The sequence below is a fragment of the Atta colombica genome, unplaced genomic scaffold (genome assembly GCF_001594045.1).
Source record: "Atta colombica isolate Treedump-2 unplaced genomic scaffold, Acol1.0 scaffold238, whole genome shotgun sequence".
NCBI classification, from domain to species: Eukaryota; Metazoa; Arthropoda; class Insecta; order Hymenoptera; family Formicidae; genus Atta; species Atta colombica.
The window spans coordinates 3720936-3747301 of NW_017259336.1; positions in this window are offsets into that span (position 1 = coordinate 3720936).

Consider the following 26366-nt stretch of genomic DNA (forward strand, 5'->3'; position numbering starts at 1 on the left):
ATATATAATATTATATTAATAGTATATTTACATTTGATTTAAATAAAGCATCATCATATTTATTGTATAATGTATTCTGTTAGGATGTATCTCTTGCACCCGTCATTGAAATACGCATTCCGACGATTCGAGACATTGCGTATTTGGTCCGCGATTGTTCGCAGTCTGTTAAATATTCGCGTTAATCACTTGATTCCCGATCCGACGTATTGCGTAACATCATTTGCCGCGATTGGAATCGTCCCCGAGATCCGAGACGAAACGTTGCTTGTTTACGTGATTCGGTTAAGCGCGCGGCGCCGAGCCCGACGACGACATGTGCTAATTGGTTAATTAAATCTAGGAAATTACTATTCCCTCGCCATGTAGTACTGACTACGCCGTCGGCATACGGCATCCAAATCTAAGAATCCTAGCTGATTAGCTCGAAAATCGGAAGCGCCATGGAACGACTCTCGATGTGAGGAACGATTTCGAGAACGAATCAGTTTCATCAGAAATTTGATAAACGTATCTGCTAACATTGGAAATTTATACGTAAAACGTATATTATTGTTATAAATGTAATTTATACGTATAAATGTAATTTAATTATAAATTACATTTGTCATAAAATCGTAATAATATTTTCAAATCTATAACAATTTACAATTAATAAAAAAATATTTAGATTACAAATACGTTGAATTATGTTGAAAAATTTGTATTAAATTTAACACGCTTTACGTATCTCACGACTTACTTAAATTTTTGTATTAATTTAATATAAAATAAATATGTTAAAAAAAAATGTAAATATTATTTTAAAAAATTAAAAATATAACATTGATAAATTTGTAATCTTGAATATATACTTCTTCAATAAAATTAATACCTATATGTTCAATGTTTAACATTTTGTTTATTTATTTTGGGATTCACGTCTTAAAACATATTATTTTTATATTAATTGTTCACTTAATCGTGTTATTTTAATACTAAAAAATATTGAATATCAATTTAGCATAAAATGAGCTGGTATACTAAAATTCAATATAAAAATTTTAAAGCTGCAAAATTTTAATACAAGTACAAAATATTGTACTTGTATTAAAATTACCTACATACCACAGTACAAAATATTTGTACTGTATAGATATACGATATTAACGGAATGTACTGAAGACTTTATAGTACAATGTAAGATAGTTTTTCGATCGAAAGAGATCCGTTACCAGATATACGACAAGATGCGATATATGTGCGTTATATTTAGAAAAGAATTTTATGCGACTGTTATTTGCGACGATTATTGCAGCGATGACGATACTATATTGTGCGAGTTGCACTCGAGTGCGCGCTTTTTACAAGTTACGATAAAAGCGGCATGGACTTTTATGATGGTGCAAGATGGTGGACTTATGATGCCAGTCTACGTTATAACGTCTTTTCAACCATGTGTGTTCCATGACGTGTTGTACAAGACAGGCGCTGCTGACAACCATTTTTCTCATGTTTATATTTAGTTTACCACCGGTAGCTACGCGAAGTAAGCAGTGCATAAAAAGAGCTACATTGATATAATCTGCCGTTTATACAGAGAACAAATTGCGGATCTAAGTGTAGCATAAAAGAAAAACATCTTCTTTCATTGTATTCGTTCCAAGGAATACGACTTACTGTGCGCAGCCATCATTATGACACTTAGCTTATTATTTCCGATTTTCCTCCGAGCAAGTAAGGCTTACTTTCCGGAGCTAAATTGGAGGATTTCAAGGGATTGCCGATTTATGGCCCGGAACGATTCGAGATAGCTGTATTTGATAGAATGCGATTTACTTGTAACTTTGTTCCAAGTTCTAAGAAAGTTTCGTGATAGAGATCGAAGATCATTTGCATCGCTTGGAAATTAAACTCTAGTTCATAAATACATAAAGTTAAGTTTTAAACAAATATATATTTATAAAAGCAGTTACATAATCTTTTCAATAACGTTTGATTTAATTCTTGTAATGCAATTCTATAATATTTTTCAGTGCCTAATGTTTTTAGTATCAGTTGAAGATTATGATATACACAGATTTTATGTGTGTAAAATCTATTTCATTTCTTTCTTTTTTATTCTTTTTTATTCAACTAAATCAATCGCGAATAATTAAATAATAATATCAGATGCAGTGTCACATATTACATATTCACTTCTTTTTAACAGCGTCAAATAGTTTAACAATAAAATAATTAGAACTAATGCTTTAGAATTTAAACTCATCCCAAGATTGGAAATGAAAGAAGAGCGCAGGGAGCATGAAAGTACCGTAAATGGAGAGATCTATTTTGAAGAATAGAGGAAGGGAATTATTCTCGACGAGAAAGAACGACGGTGAAGAAAGCATTAATCGAGTAACACGATACGACATATTCATCATAAACCATAACGCGAGCACTCACGACCCGTCAGAAGTCCTCAAAGAATACTCGACGAGAAAGAGAGAGAGAGAGAGAGAGAGAGAGAGAGAGAGAGAGAGAGAGAAAGAGAGAATGAGTGCCGCGGAAGCGCTTCTATTATTTTCAAGCTCATAGAGAGACCGCCGCTCTGTGTTCTCCCATTATACCTGGAGAAGTAGAAAAATGGGAGCTGGCGATCGCTCGATCTCGCGATATGGGTTCGAAACGAAATACGAGGTTACCACGGCAGCAGCGTAATCGGAGATGACCCGGAAAAAGCGATTCAGAAGCAAGAAGCGGTTTTCGGATGGTCACAGAGAAAGCTATCAAAATCCGTTCTGTCAAAAAAGATAACTACTACAAGAAGAATAGCACTGAATAAAAGTTATAGCAAAAAAAATTACCGACATATAAATGTGTGTGTGTGTGTGTGTGTGTGTGTGTGTGTGTGTGTGTGTGTGTGTGTGTGTGTGTGTGTGTTTGTGTTTTACGTACAAAACATTTATCTTGTGTTAATTTCCTTTTTTGCTTTTTTCAGTACAAAGTCTTCTTGTGTATTTAATATATTGTTCATTCGCCACAACACAACACAACTAAAAAGACAAAGTTTTCCAGAAAATAAATTTGAAGGTTTTGAATCATTAATTTTGTAACATTAATTTTAAAATTAATTTCTATGTAATAATTGTTAGTAGAGGAATAAAATTGTTTTAAATATATTTCTTTATCCTATGCTTCCTTTTCTGTTGCAATTCCAAAATAACAATTTTGGAATTTATATGTCATTGTTGTAGCAAATGAACGATATACACAGTTTTAAATTTTGAAACTGAAGTTGATATAAAAATTTTTTATTTTATCGTTATGTACTTATTTTATAATTTCGTATATAAAGAGTTTTAAATTATAGTTTTAAAATAAACAAATTATAAAATAAACACATAACGATAATGAAAAAAAATTTTTATGTCAACTTCATAAAGTTAAATATTATATACTTCATATTTAAATATAAATACATATAAAATTAACTATGCCAAGAATTATCTATTTAATATCAATATATAGCTTAACATTAAAAAAATTTTTAGAAAATATGTTTTATTAATATTTGTTATTATAATTTGTTATTATATCTTAAATCTCTTATTAGTTTTAATACTTTTGTGTTTTGTAAATTGTTTTTGTTTAATACTAATCAAATCTCAATAAAAAATCTTTGACGAGACATCTATGCGATTTTTTAATATTGATTTTATCGCATGATTTACACTTTATGCTTTAGCTCGATGCGTTCTATATCAGCTTTGATTTGTGCGATTTGTCGAGCAGTTGCTGGTGAGTATTTACGTCACGTTTGGCCGAGGAAGTGAGTGTATTGTATACGCGTATTTCTGAATTTCGCGTTTCTCTGGAATATTTCCAGAGGGATATCGACAACTCGACCATCTGGAGATGGCGGCTGCCCTCGACTCGCTTCAACAAGGGCTTTGATATGCTAAGTTCGAATGACTCGAGACGCACCAAAATCGACCATGCATCGTCGCAATTGGATTTCGAGGATTTCCGGACGAAAATAAGGATCAACTTCATATGTTAATCGAAAATTCTCATTGATGTCTTTCTATAAAAACGTAAAGTCGCAAAAATATAAGAGCCTTCCATTCTCGTTCATTAATTAAAAACGAAAACAACAAAAATATAAAATTTTTAATGCAAAAGAAATTTTATGTCAATATATAATTAACTTTTTAATAATAGTTTTATTATTGTTAAAAAGAGAATAAAATCAAAGTTCCATCAAATGAAGACTGCTATCTTCAGTCATGAAGAAATTAACTGAGAGACTATTGTTATATAAAAATGATATAAGAATATAAACAGAATAAAAGTAAAAAAACAAAGTTTTAATTAATGATATCACTGAAAATTTTAATATAGAATTACGCTTATGGACGTGTATTACACGTATTCTCGGTCATAAGGTAAATATTATTTCATGGTATAACTATGTCTGACAAAAGACTAGGCAAATCTCCAAAATAGGTACGCTATATTCTCGTCTACAATCGCCGCGACGACAAACTCTAAACATGACATAATCCAACATCGTCCATCGTTCTCGAAGCGATCTACATAACCATGAAGTTCATTACCTTTTAATTAGTTATCCGGCAATGATTTTCATTGGCATTGAAACGCATCTAACCACAAGTCGCACAATAGCCGGGTCCTGTCTTCGACAGTACAGCACAGCCATTAATTTCACCGGTGATTCCGCACCGGTAACGACGCAATTGTAATTCCGAATGCTACAAAATGATTGCGCTACGCGGAATAGTCATAACGTTTTGCTGCTTTCGACAGACTGCTTAAGAAGTCAGAAAGGTAGAGAAATCAATATTAGTATAAAATATCGTAATAATGAAATAATATCACGTTAAATAATTTCAAAACCTTTTACGGATATTACGTATAGGATTCATCAAATGAATATTAAATTACAACGTGTTTAATTCTGCTCAGAAATATAAAGTAAAAGAAGATTCAGAGAATTTTCTGCAAAAAATGATGACAGTCTACTTGCCTTTCGTTATGTCATGTTTTTTATCGAAGTTAAAACGATCAATTAATGATATCACTATTTCAGTTGCGCAAGCAAATTCGCGTGTGTTTACCGACTGGTTAAAACGTTTGATCTTGATGTCTAAAGAGGAAAGCTCTCGGCCCAAGCGCTCATATCAATTGCGGGTGATTCATCGACGCGGATATCGAAGCCATACTTCGATTTCACAGCGTTCTCTCGGCCCGTTACTTTGGCCGTCGACCCATCAAATTTTCCGCGCGCATGTCGACAAAAAATTCATAACGAAGATCAGGAATCTCTCATATTCGTCGATAAACCTGCCATCGACGACTCCGTAAAATCCGTTTTTTCGCAAGAGATGGTTTTCGTTAGTTCCGTTTAAACGGACGTAAAAGTAACGCGTCTGTAATTTGCAGACAAACATTCACCAAACGCTCGTCGAGATTTTTCTAAGTGAATATTTAACAATCTTTGGGAAAACTAATCAAGCTCAGAAATACAGTATTGAAAATCATGATTTATGTATAAAAATGTTATCGGCTATTTCTATACAGAGAGAATTTTCTTTTAAAATTTACCCTCAAAATATAGTAATTGTGGTACAATACAATATTTAAAAAATTTTTACCATGCACTTCAATAAAATTGAAAAATTCATCCAACTTATTTTATACTTTATTGTAATTTTATTAATGAATGAAAGAGATTTACATTAAAATTCTTCGAAATACAATGTTATCCCACGACTGTCATTTTTAGAGTAAATTCTAAGAAAAAATTCTCTCCGTATAGAATTAATTAGAAGATTTTAAAAGATTATAAAAATAGTGATTTGATGGCTGATTGAAAAAATTTTCCATATAAAAAACACTCAAATTGATTTCAAAAAGGATTTAAAGAATAAAAGTATTCAAGCATTAATATAACTGTAAATTCTGTCCAAAGAGTCTGACTGTTGATTTTGTGAAATTCACGAGTACACGTTCTTTTTAACTAAACTTTTTACTGCTTTTTTCGATATTGAAATTTTTATTTCAGTTTACAGACAATGTCGCAATTTTAGACGAATGAGTTCACGTAAATTTGCGCTTCGATGACCCTCGGGAGTTTCAGAACATGGACTTTTCGCAGGTGGATATTATAATAGTACGGTACTCCGGCACCGCAGCGGTCGTTCGAGGGTGTCATGGAAATTATATCGGGAGAGGTGCAACAGGATGTCCACGAGCTAATGACAGTAATCACGGAGCGCAGAGCTATAATGTCTTTGTTCCAGCGCACGCTCCGCGGAACATGAAGATACAACGACAGAAGAGATGAGATCATCAAATCGCAAACGATATTCCGTTGTTGTTCCCGTAATAAACAATTTGCGTGTAAAATTATTTTTTTCAAATCTTGTGTTAAGTTATAACACATATAAGTGAAAATCGGCCAAGAAATGTTCAACACATATAAGCGAAGAAGGTCACATTCGGGTCTTGTCTAAAAATATTTTGTGTTTTTATAATTTTCAGTTCAAGCAAACTGCGCATCGATTATTTGTCGGTCTTAAAAGACAGTTCTAAACTGAAATTAGAATAAGTCTGACAAATTGAATTAACAAGCAATTTAATATTACTGATAATTACTTAATGAGAACCTTTGAAATATTATTGTGTAAAAGAGAGAGTTCATTGCAAAAAAATATCACCTCAACTGGAACCTAGATTTCCTTCATTTTCGAGGGGCATCTTGGAAATTATAAAATTTATACAAAAATATTATTAAATATCAAGACCTGATTTGATCAAATATGACCTTCGCTTATTTATTAAATTGATACGTCGGTATCATAGTAAAGATTTTTTCTTCCTTTTCTCCTACTTTTCCTCTCATCGTATTTCTTCACATCGTCAATCTCTTGGAAAAAATATAGTATAAAATATCTCATTTTTAACATTTCTCTTTAAAAGATCATGTCGATAGATTATATCTTGTCTTTATGCACGTTTTAATGTTCTAAACCACACTGTCGATATTCTGCTTCATTCTACGGAAAGGTTTCTCCTATGCGTTAGAGCCACTCTTGGATTTAGCAAGAATCTGAGTGCGCCTACCAATCTCTCTGTTTACGCATGCAAATGAACGCGGATCAATGCTGTTAATTAGGATTCCAATCTCTTTCGTAGTCTATTCTTCCCCGTTTGCAGAGACAACGTCGATTTATCTCCATCTTCTCATCGATTAGATCTTCTATTAAAAATTCTATTAGAAATTAAAATGAGTTACATATGATCTGTATAAACTGAAAAATGGAAGTTATTATATAATATTTCATATAGAATTTAGTCACATTTTTTATCTCGATTGCACATCATATTTTTCTTTCCATGTTATGTTTTCTTCCTTTTTAACTTTTATATACATATCCATTCAAATTTCTCAATGTTTTTAATTAAGCAATTTTTATTTCTCAGCTTGAAATTATACAAAAATAAAACAAATCTGTATTTGTCAAAGAATATGTTTCTAAAGCAATTAGAAGAGCTTTTATAGCAATATTTACAATTAGAAGTTCTAATATTCGTATATATGTGTGTGTGTGTGTGTGTGTGTGTGTGTGTGTGTGTGTGTGTGTAAACATACACAAACACAAATAGATTATATTGCAAAAGTCTTCTTCAAAATTATATTTAATAAAAAATATTTAATAATAATTTTTGTTAATATTAGAGGAATTTTTAATTTTGAAAAATGAGATGCTCTTAATTTGTTTAGAGTATCAAATAGAAATGTAGAAAATAATTTCTATCAAAATTCTGTCAAAATTCGACCGTATCATCACGGACCTGTCTGCATGCTCTATCTCAATTTAACGATTATCGTATACGCCTGCGATAAGCTCGTAATGCGCCGGTTTCGCAGAGGCGAGCGACTATAATCGTACATGATGATGTATAATCATACGTGCCAGTGCTCTCCTCCATCACTTTCCCTCCCTCACATTCCGCCCTATATCATAATATAACTCCCGTGCACCCTTTTGCCTTCCTTGTCTCACCAGTTCTTTTCACTTCCTAACACTTTCTCGCGATTCTGGATCCTCTAATCCTCTATATTCCATGATCATATAGCACATTACATTTTACATACAGGATGCGGAAAATGAAACACACAAAAGATCTTGCATTGCACCGCTGTAAAGATTTAGAAGTCAAATAAAAATAAAAAACATGTTATAAGGATAAGATATATTCACGAAAACAGTAAATCAAATCACTCAATATTATAACGTAATAAGAAAAAATTTCCTCTATTGCAATACATGTTTTTTCAACAATTTAATATAATATTATGAAATAATATTATATAAAATTAATTACAATTAATATAATTTGTGACATCTAAAGCTATCAAAAAATAACATAACAGCGTACAGTGAAATATAATATTAATTTTTTATGCAATTTTGAAAAATTTTAAGCAAAGTAAGTATTTATCATAGACGGATTATATTATTTCCTGGAAAAGACTATTCTTGCGAGCAAAAAACGTGTAACGGAATCCGCAACGGATGCGAACCAGACAAGAGAGATTTATCGATTATTATCGGTGCATCTTGGGTGGCGCCAAATCAAACACGTGGCTTGATTGAAGTGCACTTTCCTGAAAGGGGTAAGAGGGAAAGAGGGTAGTGGGGAGACTACGGGACTCTCATCACCGGGGATTAAACTGTTATTGCAAACTCTCCGCGACGGAGAGAGCGCCGGCGCTGACGACGTTGGAGGCGACGGTATATTGAGCGTCGCGAAATTAAAATACAGAGCGAAAGTTTGCACATTGGATAACGCAGGCGCGCGAGCGGCTCTCCGCAACCGTCAATATTGAAATCCGGAAATTGTGACAGCCATCCGACAGTCTACCCTCATCGTGAATTTCGCGTGATTTTGGATTTTGGTGCTGCGCAAATTCCTCTGCCGATGCAAGATCAAGCTTGACATATAATATCGCACTTTGGCGCAACTGCGCAAAATGCGGTCGCATATATACGTTTGCGTTAGGACTACCATGTTAAAATAAATGCGAAAAAAATCAGTTAGACTGCGACAAAAGAGAGAAAAGAAACAATAAATGTCGATAACAGTCTAATCTTTCTTAGTTATTTGTCAATTATTGTGATATTAAAGCATGTACCAATAAGTAAAAATTATGTCCAATATTTCTGTTTAATATAAAATTTTAATTATAAAAAGATGCATCAAATTTGAAAAAAATTGGAAATTTTTCTTTCTTTCCTTTTCGTGACTGAAAATTATTGTACTATGATTTTAAGTTCTTAAGTATTTAAATATTAACTTCTCTTATAACTTCTCTCTTCTATTTCTCCCCCTAAAAATACTTTACGTCTTTTTCATGAAATAATCCCATCTTGCGATTCTCGTATCGAGAAGTTATTTGTAATTCAGGAAATATAATGCGAAAAAACGAGCGCACCGCCGCGCTAGCATCAATCTGAATCGGTTGCGTGCAGGATGCGCGTGGGGATGCTGCTTTTACGAAAAATTGCTTTTCTTCCTAGTTCCCGAGAAAAACGCACCGGTGGTCCACGGGTAGTGATCGAGGATGTGCATTAAACTTCCTTCGGCAAATTGTTACGTTCATTCTTCGTCGACGCGAGCGAGTAAACTACCAGCGCGGCGCAATGAGTTCGATCACGGCACAGGTGTATTACGAGAATCGATACTTGTCGAACCTTTCGATACATTCATCAAAATTAATAGCCATTCTCACTTATCGACAATACCGTAACATATTGCTTTTGTCTCCGAGAAATGCAACTTTATCTTTTTTCTTAACGCTTACAATAACAAGAAATATAATCGAGAATAATATACTCATTAATACATATCGAAGAGATACAACTACATTAATAAAAAATATAATCAAGAATTATTCTATCAACTAATAAATCAGCTTTGTTTTTCTATTACTTCTAAGCTCTTAAAATTGGTATATAGTATTATTTTTAAAAAATAGGGCCTTGTTTTTTAAAAAATAATAGTTACATTGTACAAAAATACGAAAGCTCTAAATTAAAAAAAAATTATTCAAAGTAAATAAAGTATACAAAATTTTGAAAAACAGAAATATTAGTATATTATACAATAATTAATATAATTATCTCAATTGTATAACATTAGCACAGATCAAGTTGCTATTTCATTCTTAATCTTTGATTCTTTTATAATTGTCAGAAATATTAACATTAAAAAAAAATCTCTTGTTTCTTAATTTGCAACGGATAGAAAAAAGAACATCTTACGTAACGCGGGAAAAAATAATTATGATTACGATAGCAGGATCTTCGGTATCAGGAAAGGACAGATGCTCGTAGGTCAGTTTTGTCGAAAGCGAATATCTCACCGACCCAATGATTGTACGTATTAGACTGGAAGGGTGAGAGCATCAAATGCATCGTGTCAGCTCGTACACGAACGCATCTCGATCGAGCTCCCATAGCAGAAATGAAAATGACACCCGGCATATAGTAGGCGAGCCTCAAGACGAGATTGGAATTGCACTCTCCCAGTCTTCCGCTCTTGTGTAAATTTCCACCCACTATTCTCCCGAGGACCTTTTCGACACCTTCCATTAGCTGGTGGCTGTGAAAAGGGAAAGGTTTTGTCATCTATCGAAGTAAACTGTGGTAGCTAGAATAATTCTCGAAGAATCTTCAATTTTCTATCTTTCACTATTTTTTCTAATTATAGAATAAAATCACAAAAAAAACTAATTTTTAATAATTTATATTAATAATATTAATAATAATTTGAGTTTTTAAAATAATTTAATAATTATTCTAATTTACTTTGTCTATTTATTTTGTATGTTTACGATTACAATTTAATCATTTTTCTATATTTGATATTTAAGAATAACCAATGATAACCGAATATAAAAATAATCCAAAATTTAATAATTTCATTGGATAACGAATACAAACTGAATTAGAAGCGGCCAAACAATTCTCACGGGAGAGGATCGAATACCGGGAATGGGGTCTTCGGAGTGCGGTCTACGTGAGTGCGTTCCTCCCTACGAAGAGCTATCCAACGTCCTTTCCCGACAGAGAACGTGAGTCTCGTTCTAAGTCTCGTCAGCCTCGCCAAATCTCGTACAGATTTGGGGTGTAGCCATCGTGAGGCGCGCAAGCCATTCGTCTTTTGGCGCCATCGGTATGTCGTGCACGACGTGCCTCTCGATTTCGGAACTGAAAATCATGAGCCGATATATCGAATCGTATATACCGAGATGCGTTTATTGCGGTGCGCTCTCGTGACTACCAAGCGTTTCCCTTTTCACTCTCGCGCGACCACTCACTCATAAATTTCACCTCGTATAATATTTCGATGGAACGAGAGACATAATAGCCATACAACTGTGAGTAATGTAATTCTAAGACGACGAGATAAAAAATAAATGAGAAGCAATGTATATTGGTATTTTTTCGTATTTCCTAGAATTAATCCGTATTTTTTTTCAATTAAATCATTATCAACATTTACAACAATAATCAAGTAGTAAAAATAAAAAAATGACAGTCTTTTCTACACGGTTAACATTTACAAATCTACGTGGAAAGATTGATTTTGCTAAAATACTTAAAAATTTAGATACAAATGAAAATAATTTAGTTTAACCATCAAAATATGGAGGAAATTCAAGTATAAGCACTGTTGCCAAAAAGTTTAGACATTCTAGCTTGAACATTCTGTATAATTATTTTTATAGTTCAAAAAAACAACTATTTTCAGATTTGTAGTTAAAAATTTGAAATACTTCAGAAAATCATTCTTTCCGTATAGTTGTACATATAAAATAGTAATTTTCATAAAATGTTTCAAATTCTTTTAATGCATGGCCATTGTTTCAAAGATCGTAAAAAATATCATTAGATTCAGCATTAATGATAGTAATTTTGCCTGTCTTCATTATCATTTATGTGTTCTCCCTCAAAGATGCGAAGCTTAGATACGCGTGTATAAGTTTGCCTAGACGTCAGGCCTTGGGGAAAGCCTCGAAAGGCTTTCGCCCCGTCATTGCGGGTGGCTATCTGTCCGTCCAGTGAAGCATACGTGCCTCGAGATGGAAAAGGAAGACGGCTCTCACCCCTGCATAATGGACCGCGCGGAGCCCGTAATGCGCCCGGATCCCGTTTCATTATTTTATGGTAATAACGTCCCGCCTCCCGAAGGCTTCGTTCCGTCCGCAGATCGCGCGGAAATAAGCGCGAAAGGATCTCCTTCCTTCGGACCACCGTGGCTCTCTGAGAAAAGAATCGAAAGATATCTTATATCTATCGTTATATATCTGTTTAATAAACTTTTCAAGTATGTAACTTTTTTCATTTAAAAGTTTATTTTTCATACGGTTTATAAATTTTATTTGCTAAATTTTCATTAGAAATATCGCTAACAAGAGTATTCAGCGTCAAATTGGTCGGAGTTTATAAATAACAGAAAGTGCTAAAAATCTAGGACACATTGTACATCTGTAGACTTAATTATTTCCTTCTGAACAATATTTCTTAAATGGCAAGAGAGAAATAACGTCTTAAATATTTCAATTTATATTTAAATAAACGTGTAATCTCAAGCTTTTCCTTGGGATTTACGAAATCTAATTTAAAAGACATGTTTCGTTTCGCAAATAACTTTTCCACTTACATTCTAAATTGAATTATTATTGCTTGCATAAATCATGCACATTTGCTCTTAATATAATCTGTCATAATTCATTCGATGAAGCACATTAGCCACCACAAGTACGTTTTTCGAGATGTACAGATTTCCTAGCAACATTCCTTGGCAACATTCGCGACGACTATAAAAGGAATGATAAAAAGCAACCTACCATGCTTCCGACAGGCAAGGAGGCGGGAAGAAAGGACAGCCTTTCGAACCTTTATGAGGCGAAACACCGGCCTCGGGAAATATACGGAGTTCCGCGACCGCCTCCGCCGACTCCAGTATCCTTCGACTCAAGCATTTGTCTCGCGCCAAATAACGCGTGTTATTCCACCTAAGAGACAATAAAGTGCACATGTTAAGATCCGCCGAGAATCAACGCACCCTATCGAAACTCCGCCGAAGGCACACGAGAATCCTAAATGGTTCTCTCGATTGAATCCACCGATTTCTAGTTGTCTTGCAGGCTGACGTGGAGAGCACCAGCTCTTCACGAAGAAAGGATCGGAAAGGGTGCCGTGATACACGGAACACTTGGGGGAGTATAAACGTCTTGATATCGAATAGGGAAACTTTGGCATAATAAAAGATCATGAATAATATTGAGGAGGATTTAAAATGTGACATTAAAAAAATGATATAATAATACGAAAAGAATATTTTTGCGCTCAAGAATATAAAAATTTAGCTAAGTATAAATTTGAAAATAATTTTGTTTTATCAAAATAATTATGTGGAAGAATCAGATTAATTTCTACACCTAGAGAAAAAGTTGCTTCGAAATATTATTTTTTAAAATCAAATTTATTTGATTTAAAGAAATTATATTCAAATCCAAGAAATCATGAACGTCATTATTTGAATTTGAACATAATTTCTTTAAATCAAATAAATTTTATTTGATTTAAAAAAATAATATTTAAATCAAAGAAATTTTTTCTTTAACCGTATAGCAAAGAAACATTTCTTTAAATCGAAGTAACCTTTTCTCTGGTGTCAAAACTTTTTAATATTGCTCATTATGCTTCAATGTTCATTGTAATTATTTTCAGAGTGAAGAAGATAAGATTAAAAAAGTTTCATTATCTATAGATTTTTTTGAGAAATTAAGAACTAGAAATAGAACAAATTTCAGAACGTTATAAATTCAGATAAATCAAAGCGTTAGTCCATTAGTTGTAAGTCCATTATGCAATTAGTAATTTGGACTCACAAACGTTGACTTGTATTTTTACTTAGACTTCTAAATTTTCTTGGAGTGAAATCTCACTTTAAGAGAGTGAAAACACAGCCACATACATTTTTGGAGAAGAGTGAAAATATTTCATTTTTTGAAAAAGAGAAAATTTTCATTCTTTTTGAAATTTTACTCCAAAAAAATGATATCTCCAAAAAAGAAGTCAGAATTATCTCTTATGAAAATTGTTTATTCTTTTTCAAGAAGTAAAATATTTTCACTCTTCTCTAAATATGGCTAAATATGGTATTTTCACTCTCTTAGAATGAGATTTCACTCAAAGAAAAGAGAAATATCAATAATTTCATACTTATGATAATAAATGATAAAAAATGTAATTATTTCGGAGTAGTCGAACTTCTAAAGGCATTATTGACGTCCATCATTAATTGTGCGTAACGATGACGCGCGCATCGAATAGTAATGTGCGAGCGTGAACATTTATCATTTCATGCTTGTTTCCTACCACCAAGTCGTCCATTTGGCATTCCCCCTTCTCGTCAACTTGGAAGCTCGATCGAAAGTGTCCTAGTGACACGTGACATGGGCAATCCCCGAGGATATTCCTCGTCGTGTTTCACGAGACCGCACATGGTCTTATCTCCGCCTTCAAAGCCAGTTGTTTCTGTTAGTGCAAGTTAGAGCAATAAACGTCAATGTATGTCAATGTGTGTTGCGGTGAAATTCTCAATCAAACTTATAATCCTTCCCTTTCTTTAAATCGAAGTTGAAAATGTACAAATTATTATTTTATATGGAAAGAATGATTTTCTAAAGTAAAAAAAATTTTTAAATGAACTGATTAAAAATTTAAATTTGTTGGACCATCAAAATTTGTGTGGAAGACCCAATCTAGTTGCTAGAATATCAAAATTTTTTACAGTTTTGTAAAAATTGTTTATCATACTTGAGTTTTCTACATAATTATTTTTGATTGAACAGAATTATTTTCAGATTTATATTTCTATCTGCATTTTTAGATACAGCCAAAATTGTTTTTTCAGTGTACATATAGGTTTCTCTGAGAAAGAGAGAGAGAGAGAGAGAGAGAGAGAGAGAGAGAGAGAGAGAGAGAGAGAGAGAGATTGTGTTACATATTAAATGTATTAAATACTCATAAATCAACATCAGTAATTATTGACATTGATTTACAAGTGTTTCAGGTTTTTTGTATAATTACTATCACTTATATGGATACGAGTATTTCAGGTTTTGTATAATTACTATCACTTATACGGATACTTTTGTCTATTTGAAGTTGACTCTAATAAGAATGTTATCAAGGATTAGCAATTAAAAATGTAAAATAAAACCGAAGAATCATGCACACATTCTAAAACATGCATTGCTTGAAGTAGTGTTCGTTTAATGATACTTAATTCATACGATACTGTACGTTCGTTTCTTGCTCTGTAGGTCCAATCTCCTTCAATCGATATAGCATTTCTAACACTCATTTCTTAATAGTCAATAATTACGGCTTTGAAAACGACTCGATGTCACGCACTTGCGATGCACTCGCCGGTATGTACATACACTCAACAAAATCGTTGTGTGCATTACAGACACAATACGTTATACAATTTAGAATCAAGAAAAATATTTCATAGTTTAAAACACATTAAACACATTAGTTTAAAACACACAAAACACATTAAAAATAGAACATCGTATCGAACAAGAAGAAGACATAAATTAAAAATTAAACAATTTGTAAAATATCTACAAAAATACACGTATAATGTAACTATTAGGTGTGGGAAAAAGTTCGTGGCGTTTTTTAAATCCATCTAACGGGAAAAACGCCACGAACTTTTTCCCATACCTAATATAATAAAAATAAGCAGTTTATCTTTAAACAGTAAAAAATACATATTTGTAATAAAATTCGATTAATAATAAAAAAAAATTAAAATTCATTACGAGGAATATAAATAGCATCTTCAGGAATATTTTTCATATTTATGCATATTATCTTCATATATGATCGGAAAACTTTAATTAATTCTGAAAACAAGTTTATTCATAAAATAATTTTGCGTTACATCTTTCAGAGATGCTGTAGTTCTTCAGAAAGCAATAGTATTTATTAGAAACGACGAAGAATGTAAAACAGCCCTGCCTTCTCATTCATGTATAGATTAATTATTATGAAGGTATAAAATGCAAATTTTATATACATGCACAATTACGCAAATCGATCAGTTTTAATTGCGGTCCATGAGATAATGAAAATGACGATAGAATGTCATCATTAACATATGCCACACTTATCCCTTTGCACTTTCGTCGAGTTATTATTGCTCGATAATCTACATGTCCAGGATGATTGGTAACATAATCCATGTTCATTAATTCTAATGTTACGCGCGCTGACTATTCGCCGTTTTATGCGAAATTATATTGTATAGCTTGTCATTAGCGATTAAAGTTATTATGTATATCGTGAATGTTAACACGAAACAACACCTCATTAATTCATTTCATTTGTATAATTTGCTTATTTATTCTTTGTACTTTATTGAGGAATTGCCCATATATTGGCTAAAATTTTATACTGCTAATATTTTGTTTCCCTCTATGCCTTTTGTACTTCAAAATTATATAGTGTATTATTATTGATATAATTATATTTACAATATTTATAAATTGAAAATACGTAAATAGAAAATTTTATTTTAATTTTACATAAATAATTATAATAAAGCTGTCCTAAATTCAATAATTAATGTTAATCAAATCTATTATAGTAATAATCTTAGAAATATTACAAATTTGGCATATAATATTCGTACTAGTAAAACTTAATTAATTTTCAATTATTCACGATCTCAAATCTATAACTTTCATATGAAAACTTGGAATTGCAATTCTCACGTTATTGAAATTAAGATGTTAGCTAAATTAATTAAATACTTGTTATTTTGGATAGATGAAATGGGGAAAAGACTATAATATAAAACACAATTGTATAGAAAAAAACCTGTCGTTTCTATTAACATGTAGAAAAAATTTTAGGTAAATTCCATTCATAGAGAGAAATAACGAGATTTCATGCTGATTTTGCAATCAAATTTTCTGTTCTTTTATTTTTATAAATTCATATATATTCTTTTTACATTATATGTTATAATAAAATTGTCGAGTTTTTCTGCAGATTGATATTTAATTTACTTCATTCTATCTATTCAATAGAAACGTTAGAATGTAACAGCTATATATATAACAACTTCCGATTGTCCTGTATAATATCTCTTCTCACTCGAGTATATAATATTTATTAAAAAATAAGATTAATGGTACCATCGTGCGGAAATAATAAATTATATCAGAGATACGTCATCACAAAGAAGAAATTGAGAACAAATTGCACATTTTGTCCCTCATTTTTCTGAAAAAAAATTTATGCATCAAAAACGACGAACGATATCCGGCATCGACAAATATACGCGTATTCAGGTACATGCGTCTAAATGCGTCGCGTTTTGCGACGAACGAATGTGCGTGACATCCCGTCACTTTCCAAGCAGCCCTAATTGCTGGCCATTAAGTCGCATAAGTGTTAGAAATCGCTAATCGAATCAGCGAACGGTCGCAGTCGACGGTTACAGCTATAATTGCGTGTAAGAAATAGAAAATAAGCGGCTGTTACGTGCATCATTAGGCACGCGCGCGTGCACCTCTTTCGCGGCGCTTTAAGTTCAATTCATACACTAAAATATTGATCACGCGATGAGAGAAACATTATGCTTCGATTATCTCGATACTGTAGCCCTGACCACAATAATTCTTTGTTCTTAATAATTTCGTTCTTAGAATATTTCTATACTAGATAAAATCGCGTTCTCCTTTTTTACGAATTTAGGTTATCTACAAATTATTAATGAGAGCATTTATCTTATAACTTTGTCCTTCTTTTTTGTTTAAATTTTTAAGTATGATAATAAAATTTAATTCAATCTTCTAGATGATATACGTACGATAAATTGATCCTAAATTATATAATCCTAAATTTGCTCTTAATTATCAAGTTGATAAAAATTAATTATTTATTTCACTCAAATATCTCTAAAAAACGTATATAAGAACTACACTATTAATAAATTTTATTTATATTACTTATTACTAAAAATAATAAACTCAAATATTTTCTTTTCTATCGATCATACAGTCGTGGCACAAAAAAAAAGAATCAACATTGTCATTAAGAATTAATTGTTTTGACGAGCGTGACTTCACTTTGTGGTCGTCTCGCGCATCTCTTCTAGAATCCTCCGACCTTAGTTGTTATTATTCTACGCAGAATGAATTCCGGTAGCTTTACCAGCAGACAGCGTAAACGCGTTCGAGAGCGAGATTGTCGACGCCGGGTTCAAATCAAGACGCCGCCTAATCCAATCAGGGATGGTAATTGCGTGCGTAGCTCGAGGCCAGGAGAGCCATCGGGAGGTTGCTCAGGGGTAGATAGGCGGGCGACTGGCTGGCAAACTACATCCCCAAATCGTGAGGGGTGAGTCAGAGTTCAGCCTCGGTGAGGGCGTTTGTTTGTCTCTCTCTATCTCTCTTTCTCTCTCTTTCTCTCCCTACGCATCTAAATCAACCGCGTTTCTACGGCGCCGATTGAGCAAATCCATTGCTACTGTATGCATACTCTCCGCGAAAACGCATTACGCCTGTGCAATGCCAAAGGAAACATCTATCAGAGAAAGAGAGAGACCATCGAGGCTTTAAAGAGAAAGAGGAGATTAACGGCTGATGATGAACTCTGATTTTCAGTCATAAAAGAATTATTTTTTAGGCTTCTATAGTAAGTATTTCTATATTAAGTATTTCTTCTAAAGATACTACACTGTGAATTATCTCTGTGTCTTAATCATCATTAAATATATGTACCTACCTAAGTGACATCCTGATGAACTGTAACGTTTACGAAACGTTGACAAGATAATCCGCAAACACGTAGCTTCTCTAAATTATTTTTTATTTATATTTTACATATTTTACTTGTTTCCTACAAATTATATATATTTACTTTATGATACAACTTTCTTAAAAATATAAATTTTATACGTTATATATTGTTATCTATGGCAGAAATAATGTTCCTGTTTTCGCTAATTACTCTTACACTTAATAAAGTGAACTTTTTATTCCTCAATTAATCGCTTTCAAATCAATGACCTAATAATGCACCGAAAGTCTCGTGTAAGGGTAAAATTGAGGTATGGCAAAAATTGGCCAGTTGATTACACTAATACTAATATGACATGACTCACACACGGATACTCATGTTTATATGAAAAAAACCGAGGGTCGTCGCAGGCGATGAGAGGCTCTCGGCACAGCCGAGAAATTAAAGGTTATTCTCAAGCAAATTATAAAAAAACACACGCACCACATTGTTCATCCAAGTTATTTTCCCCCTGCGAAACAACCCTCGGCGTCCCTAACTGGTATCGTGCTTGCGTACACGGTGTCTCGTCGAAGAGTAGCATGAGCACCATCGACTCTGTAATTTCGTACAACGCATACCATATAACATGCTAAACATTCAATCATCGACGTTACACTGGCTTTCAAAACCAACAACGCGCGTCAAAGTAAATCGACGCTTTAAAATAGAAATTAAAACTTCTCGAAGAATCCGAAATCCAATTTGTTAATATGGCACACTGATTATTCTTTTTAATCTGAAAAGCTACCGCAGGTTAGCTTCCAAAATAATTTAATTCATAAGAATAAATTATTCATTATCTTTCAAATCTTTTAAAATATACAGAAGATAAATATCTATAATTTGTAGCGTCGAAAATTATCCTAGAAACAATCTTCACATGCTTTTGCATAAAACTTTGTAAACTAGTATAATTAAAGAATTACAAACGTGAATTAAATTTGTGTTATGTTTTGCAAACATCATGAAACACATGCAATTTTTCAAATCTGTCGAAAATTCGTTTACATATACAATGATTAAAATCCGATCATGTAGATTCCGAGACATAGCACATAGGTCTGTGTTTACGAGGCAGAGTTCTCATCGTTTCCAACCCAACATAAAGTCGATATCCATCACAATGCGTACACGCTCGTCGATGTACTCAGACATTATCGCTTGTACATACGTGATAATGATCCTGGATCGTAGGAACTATCGGTTTACAGCTTACATGGCAGTTGAGTCCAAAACATCAGTACACTCAGCGCGATCCTAGAGCAGCATACACAAAAGAGTTTTCCTGATATTCTATATTCTGGCAATATTCCTTTTCCTACTTTATCTCTGCTCTATATCTCTGTATATTCTTATAAGTCTATTCTACAATATGTTTTTTGTTGCTTTTTACTATTTTTTACATTTTGTCTTCTTGTTGTTATCCAGTTTTTTGTGTCGCCTGAGATAAAAATTAACGAATTTCGAAAGAAACAAGAAATACATAGAAAGAAATATAATTGTCGATAAAACGCGTTGCAAAAGAGAAAAAAAACAAAAAGTAAAAAGCAAGAAACAGGAAACAAAGAACGCATTGTAGAACAGGCTTTATGTTCTTCTATATTTCTTTTGTATCCTAATTCGCATTCGCATGCACATGAGTAATTGTCTTTCCTAAGTTCTAATACGTAAAATTAAAATGATTTGTCAGTATTCATCATGCAAAACAAATTAATTGACAAGAATTTGTTTTTTAAATCCAGTTTTAAATTATTTGTGATTGCAACAGCTTAAATAATATGCGTACATTAATATACAATACAATACTTTTAAATCTATTTTTTTTTTTTTTTTTCCCAGAAAAGTATAACCTACATATTATTATATCCATAACTTAAATATTACAATAAATGTAATTATGTATATGTCTATTAGCAAAATATAGTAATATATGTCCATTTGCAGACTGGTTTTTTTTTTCTTTCATTTGCTGCCATTGAAAAAATGCATTGTCCAATTATGAATACGACTGGAAGTGATGTGATATTTCCAAGGTTAATTACGAGAGAGATGATCGCTCGATTTGTTCCGTAGGTAAACTCCCACCCGGGACAACAGCGAACGTCTCTATGAAATACTGAGAAAGTTCCGCGCCGGATCGCGCCGTTATACCCCCGATAAGCTCGTATTTTCTCGGACGCCAGACCCGACGCACCCCTTACGAGCGCGCCATCATTCATACATCATCGATTACCCAAAATAGATTTAATCAACGAGGCATTTTCGCAACCGCGAGAATATATGCTGCTCCTCCCTCCTCCTTTCCTTCGTGATCCCTTCTCTTCGATCCCGTTCGATCATGACGAATCGGTGAGATCGGCCGCATATGCACTCGTGAGAATGCAAACACGCGATCCCCGCTGCGTCGATATTACGTAGCATTCGGAACATATCGATACGTCACCAGAATCGTGCAACACGTATATGCGAGTATTCCTATTTAAGTATAATGGTGGGCGTTTCGTTCACTGTCGGGGGTTATAGGCGTCAGCCTGAAATTTCGTTATTAAATGGCAATCTAGACGCATGATAAGTTACTGGAATTTTGTGGAGAGATATTACATTCAATTGTAATGATAGCCATTCCAATTACGATGGAATTATTAATTGCATCGATATCATCATCGAAACTATCATTAAGATAACAGTATGAAGCATATTGCAATTATTAGATGCATATATAATTTTGTTACTAAAAAAAATGTACTAAGCTTTAATAAATATTTACTTGAACAGTACCAACTAAACATTACTTATAATATAACATTTACTTATAATAAATAAATATTCAATCAGTAAAAACATGATAGTTAAATCAAATAAATCATTTTTGTATCAAAAATATATAAATATACTTTCTAAATCTGAATCTAAATAAAGTGAATAGTCACTAATTATCTAGTGGCATATTTGGCACTGATAATCAATGATTATCAACTGATTCAGATTTAGAGAGTATTTTATATTTAATAAATATTTAATTAATACTCTATTCAAAGAAATAATTTATTAAAATTTAATTATACATTTTTTTCTATATTGTATAGGAATATACAATACAAATATACATATACATGTTTATTGATCTGTCGATCTTATGCTATTTAGCATATAATTATGTTTTCAGAATACTTAATTCATAAGAAAAATGTAGAAAATGAATGTGTGTCTAAGCATTGTATTAATTCTCATTTACATCTTTTTGCTAGAGAAGCCTCTTCACGAAAGTTACGCAAAGCGCAATTCTACATTTTTGCATAAAAAAATATAACAGCGCGCGTTCTACACAATTTCTGCATTTGAAAAGGAGAATTACGTAAATAGAGACCAAGGCGGAGTATTTCGCGCAAAAATCCTCGTCAGACGTCGGCTTTGCGCCGTTGCGTTCTGCACGCGTGCGTCGTACGAACTCACGACGGCGGAAACGAACAGTTTCGCACTGCGTAATGATTTTCGGCATTCATGCGTGAGCGAACAGACGCGTGTGCGTGAACTAAAACGATTAGGAAGGTGAGAGCTAACGCCGTATCACCTCACGAGAGAGCAGACGTGGCGGCGAAAGAAGCGAGACATATGGCAACTTGGTGCGGAACTGAATTACACATAATTGGCCTGGTGAGTTTAAAATATATTTTCGGTGATGCGATTCCGCTTCTCTCAGAGGCCATTAGTCCAGCCACTCGACTAACTGCGTGCTCGTTACGCGGCTAAGTTGACGACGCAATCCCATTTCCGTAATCCGAGTCCGCCATTGTCTCGGCCGATACGCAAGGTGATTAGAGACATGTGCGAACTCTAGAGAGTTTAGAGTAAATGCAAGATAATCCGTAAAAATCATCGCGATTACGCGATCTCCGCAATTGAGACATTCTTTGATTTGCGAATTCAATAATGTTTAAAAAAATAGCAAGTCCATACTGAAAATTATATCGTTCATTTGCTACAATAACGAATGTCTGTCTAAGAGCTGCCCCCTCCCCTCCCTCATTAACCAAATCTTAATGAATAAATTATATAATAATGAGCTATTTATGCATTTTCAAAATAAAAAAAAAATCTTTGCGCTCATTTAGCTAAAAAAATTTTTTGGCGAGAGGCTGAATAGGCTATCAGTCGCTCCCCCCCCCCCTCCTCCCAATTTGTTTTTTTAGCTAAACGAAATGAGTGCAAAAAATTTTTTTTGCGGATGTTGATAGCGCATAAATAACGCATTATTATATAATTTATATTAAGATTTGGTAAAGTGAGGAGGGGGAGCAGCTAGGCAGATGTCAATAACGATATAAAAAAAAAATTGTCATTTTTTTTAATTGTTACAAAAAACAAAAATATAGAAAAAGGACAAATATACCTAGAACTTTTATTCCTCTACATTCAACTGTTACATCAAAATTGTATTTCAGAATTAATATAAAATTTTATTCAAAATTTTATTGAAACTCACTTTTTGGAAAACTTTGTTGCGTCATTGTTGTAACAAATAAGTACAGCTTATAATATGCAGCTTATTCAAATATTGTATTTCTATCTACAATTTTAACAGATCAACCATATAAAAATACAATACAAACACAATATGAATGACGCAATGTTATCATTTTTTTGTTTTGCTATAAGCAATGTCAAGGTCTGTCACAAATAAAAAATCTATGATTCACAATTTTAGATAAATAGTTGCAATATTTTTAATTTTAGTAGATAGTGGTAACAATAATTCACATAATACATGGTACACGTTCGGGAAAGTCTTACACGATTTTTTGTTCGTTTCGATGAAATATTCATCCGTGCATTTTCTGCAGCTCCCGCATTACGCGAGCGGTCGAATAATCCTCTTTCGGACAGACATTATTAAATTTGTAACTCGATGTTGCATTAAAAGAACATTGGCGGTAAAGCGTAGTCGAAACTTCAAAAAATTTTCATGGTTTATATCAAATTTCGCGTAGAATTAATTTTAAAATAAGTAATACGAATTCCATCGCTATTCCACCTTTTTTCATATTTTTATAATATATATATAACTCCCGCAACGAAAATAAATTTCCGTGCATTACATTCCGAATAACAATTATCTACAGATCTCCTGACTGCGAATAACTATAATGAGACTATATTCAATATCCACCGTAAATAAAACATGCTATACAAATATTTTCATTCTAAAAAAATTTCTATTTTAAGAAAAATTATTCTTAATAAATTGGAATAATCAGAATTTACTAAACATTTCTCGTATCAAAAAAAATATAATAATCACAAATTTTGTTGCCATTTATTTTAGTAATTTGTTATTATAATCACAGAAGAAAAAGAAAATCTTTATTATTAAAGATTATAGCACGGGACACGAATACGCTGCGCATAATTACCGATCAACAATTCCACAGGGAACGCCGACCAGCATAGTTCCCTAAACATTAGGCGAGGTTATTGTGAGCTCACCAATAAAATAGTTGTTCCGCGTGCCAATGAATGGGCCCTGGTCGCGAAGTTAACTACTGGCCCCGAGTGTCCCCCACGCGGAAACTATCAACGAACAATTTCGAAATCACCTAGTCCGCAATGGTACCCGCGGGATACAAACTAGGACGACGGCCGCTTCACTGTTACTGAGGACGTATAGTGAGAAAATGAAGGCAAGAGGAAAAAGGAAGAGTCAAGAAGAATGAAGATAAAAAGAAAATACAAGCAGAAAAAGAAATAGAAAAGTGAAAGGAAATAGAACGAGTAGAACAGGAAATAAAAAGAAAGAATGAAGAAGACGAAAAAATGAAGAGTGAAAGGAAACAGAAAGCAAAATAAATATGAAGAAAACGGGAAAGAAATGAAATAGAGAAATAAAAAGGATAAAAAAAGTAAATAATAAGCAATAAGGAAAATGAAAGTAAAACTAAAAAAATGAGAAAATATAAGTGATAATTGGAAAACAATCAAAGAGTTGGAGAATATCAATAAAAAGGAAAAGAGACAGGAGAAAGAGATAGACGAATATAAGAGGTCTAGACGAATATAAGCAAAGACAAAAAGAAAGGGGGGATGAGAGGAGACTGAGAGAATGTTTGGGAAGGAAAATAGACAAAGAGAACGAAAGGGGTGGGCAATGATGGTCGGGAGGGCTGTCGGAGCAACCTATTATCGGGAAATTAAAGGCAGTAACTCATCTCGGGACTTCTATTAGACTTTCCCTGGTCAGAGCGGTCGATATTACTTTCGATATGAACGAGCCACTAAATTAATATCCACAATGCACTGGCAATTATGAACGGCCCTTATTCCACCCCTTCTCCTGCAGTTGTCGACGATATCGAGGGTGCGTCGATTATACGTGCCGACACCACGATTTTCAAGACGCATTCAAGGGATATTGCGCGAACGATAATCTAATGATTGATGATTGCAGTAAAATAGCATCATTGATATATTCTCGATTAAATAGCATAGAAACTAAAAAATTTTTATCATGTAAATGAACAAAATTTAGAAATATAACTGTTAAATATGTAAATATAACTATATTAACGCAAGACAAAAATGGAATATTAAAAAAGAAACCAAAAATATTAATACGTAAAATACAGAAAAAGTATTAATTATTAACATTGAAAATGGAACGTTAATAACATTTTATCATAAAATGATATAAATATTTTAAATGAAAAATATTTCAGATAAAAAACATTACAAAATTTCATTTCAAATGAAGTATTCTATGAATGCAACAATGCAAATTCTATAATATATTGTTCGAAGTGGAAAGATTTTAATAAAAAAAGATTTAGATTTTTTAATATTGAATTTTTCCAGAAAAAATTTCAGCTAGTCCGTGTAACTGGAAAATCCTGACAGTATCCATGCATATACGGATTATCAGGGACGCCTTGTGAATCGACGAGGCGAAAGCTCTCGTAGCACTGTGACAGCGTGCCTTCCGATAACACGCACATGCTGGCCGGGGAAGAGACAGAGCGTGGCACGCGCTGGACCGAAAGAGAGGACGGTTCTGCGACGTCAGCGTGACCGTGCGGGATGACCGCGGTCTTTCTGCAGATTTATGTGGATACGTGGAAAGCAACGCAGCTTTTTCTCATTCGATAAAGCCAACGGCCTATCCACGAAATTGGCCGAGCATGTTCACTCGATTATAGGCGCCGCAAGAATGATGCAAGAAGACGTACGTTGCGTTTCGGGACTAAATGGTTTCGTGAAAAAAAAAAAATTAATATTTCATCTAAATTCCATCTTATGTATGAAGCACCATTTGGAATAAGACATTAATAATAAAACGAGTGAGTACAACATACTACTGTGATAATTTTTTAAAACAATATAAGCGTTCTACGTAAAAAATAAGACATTCAGTTCTTTAAATGTAACAAGAAAAAATAAAAAAAA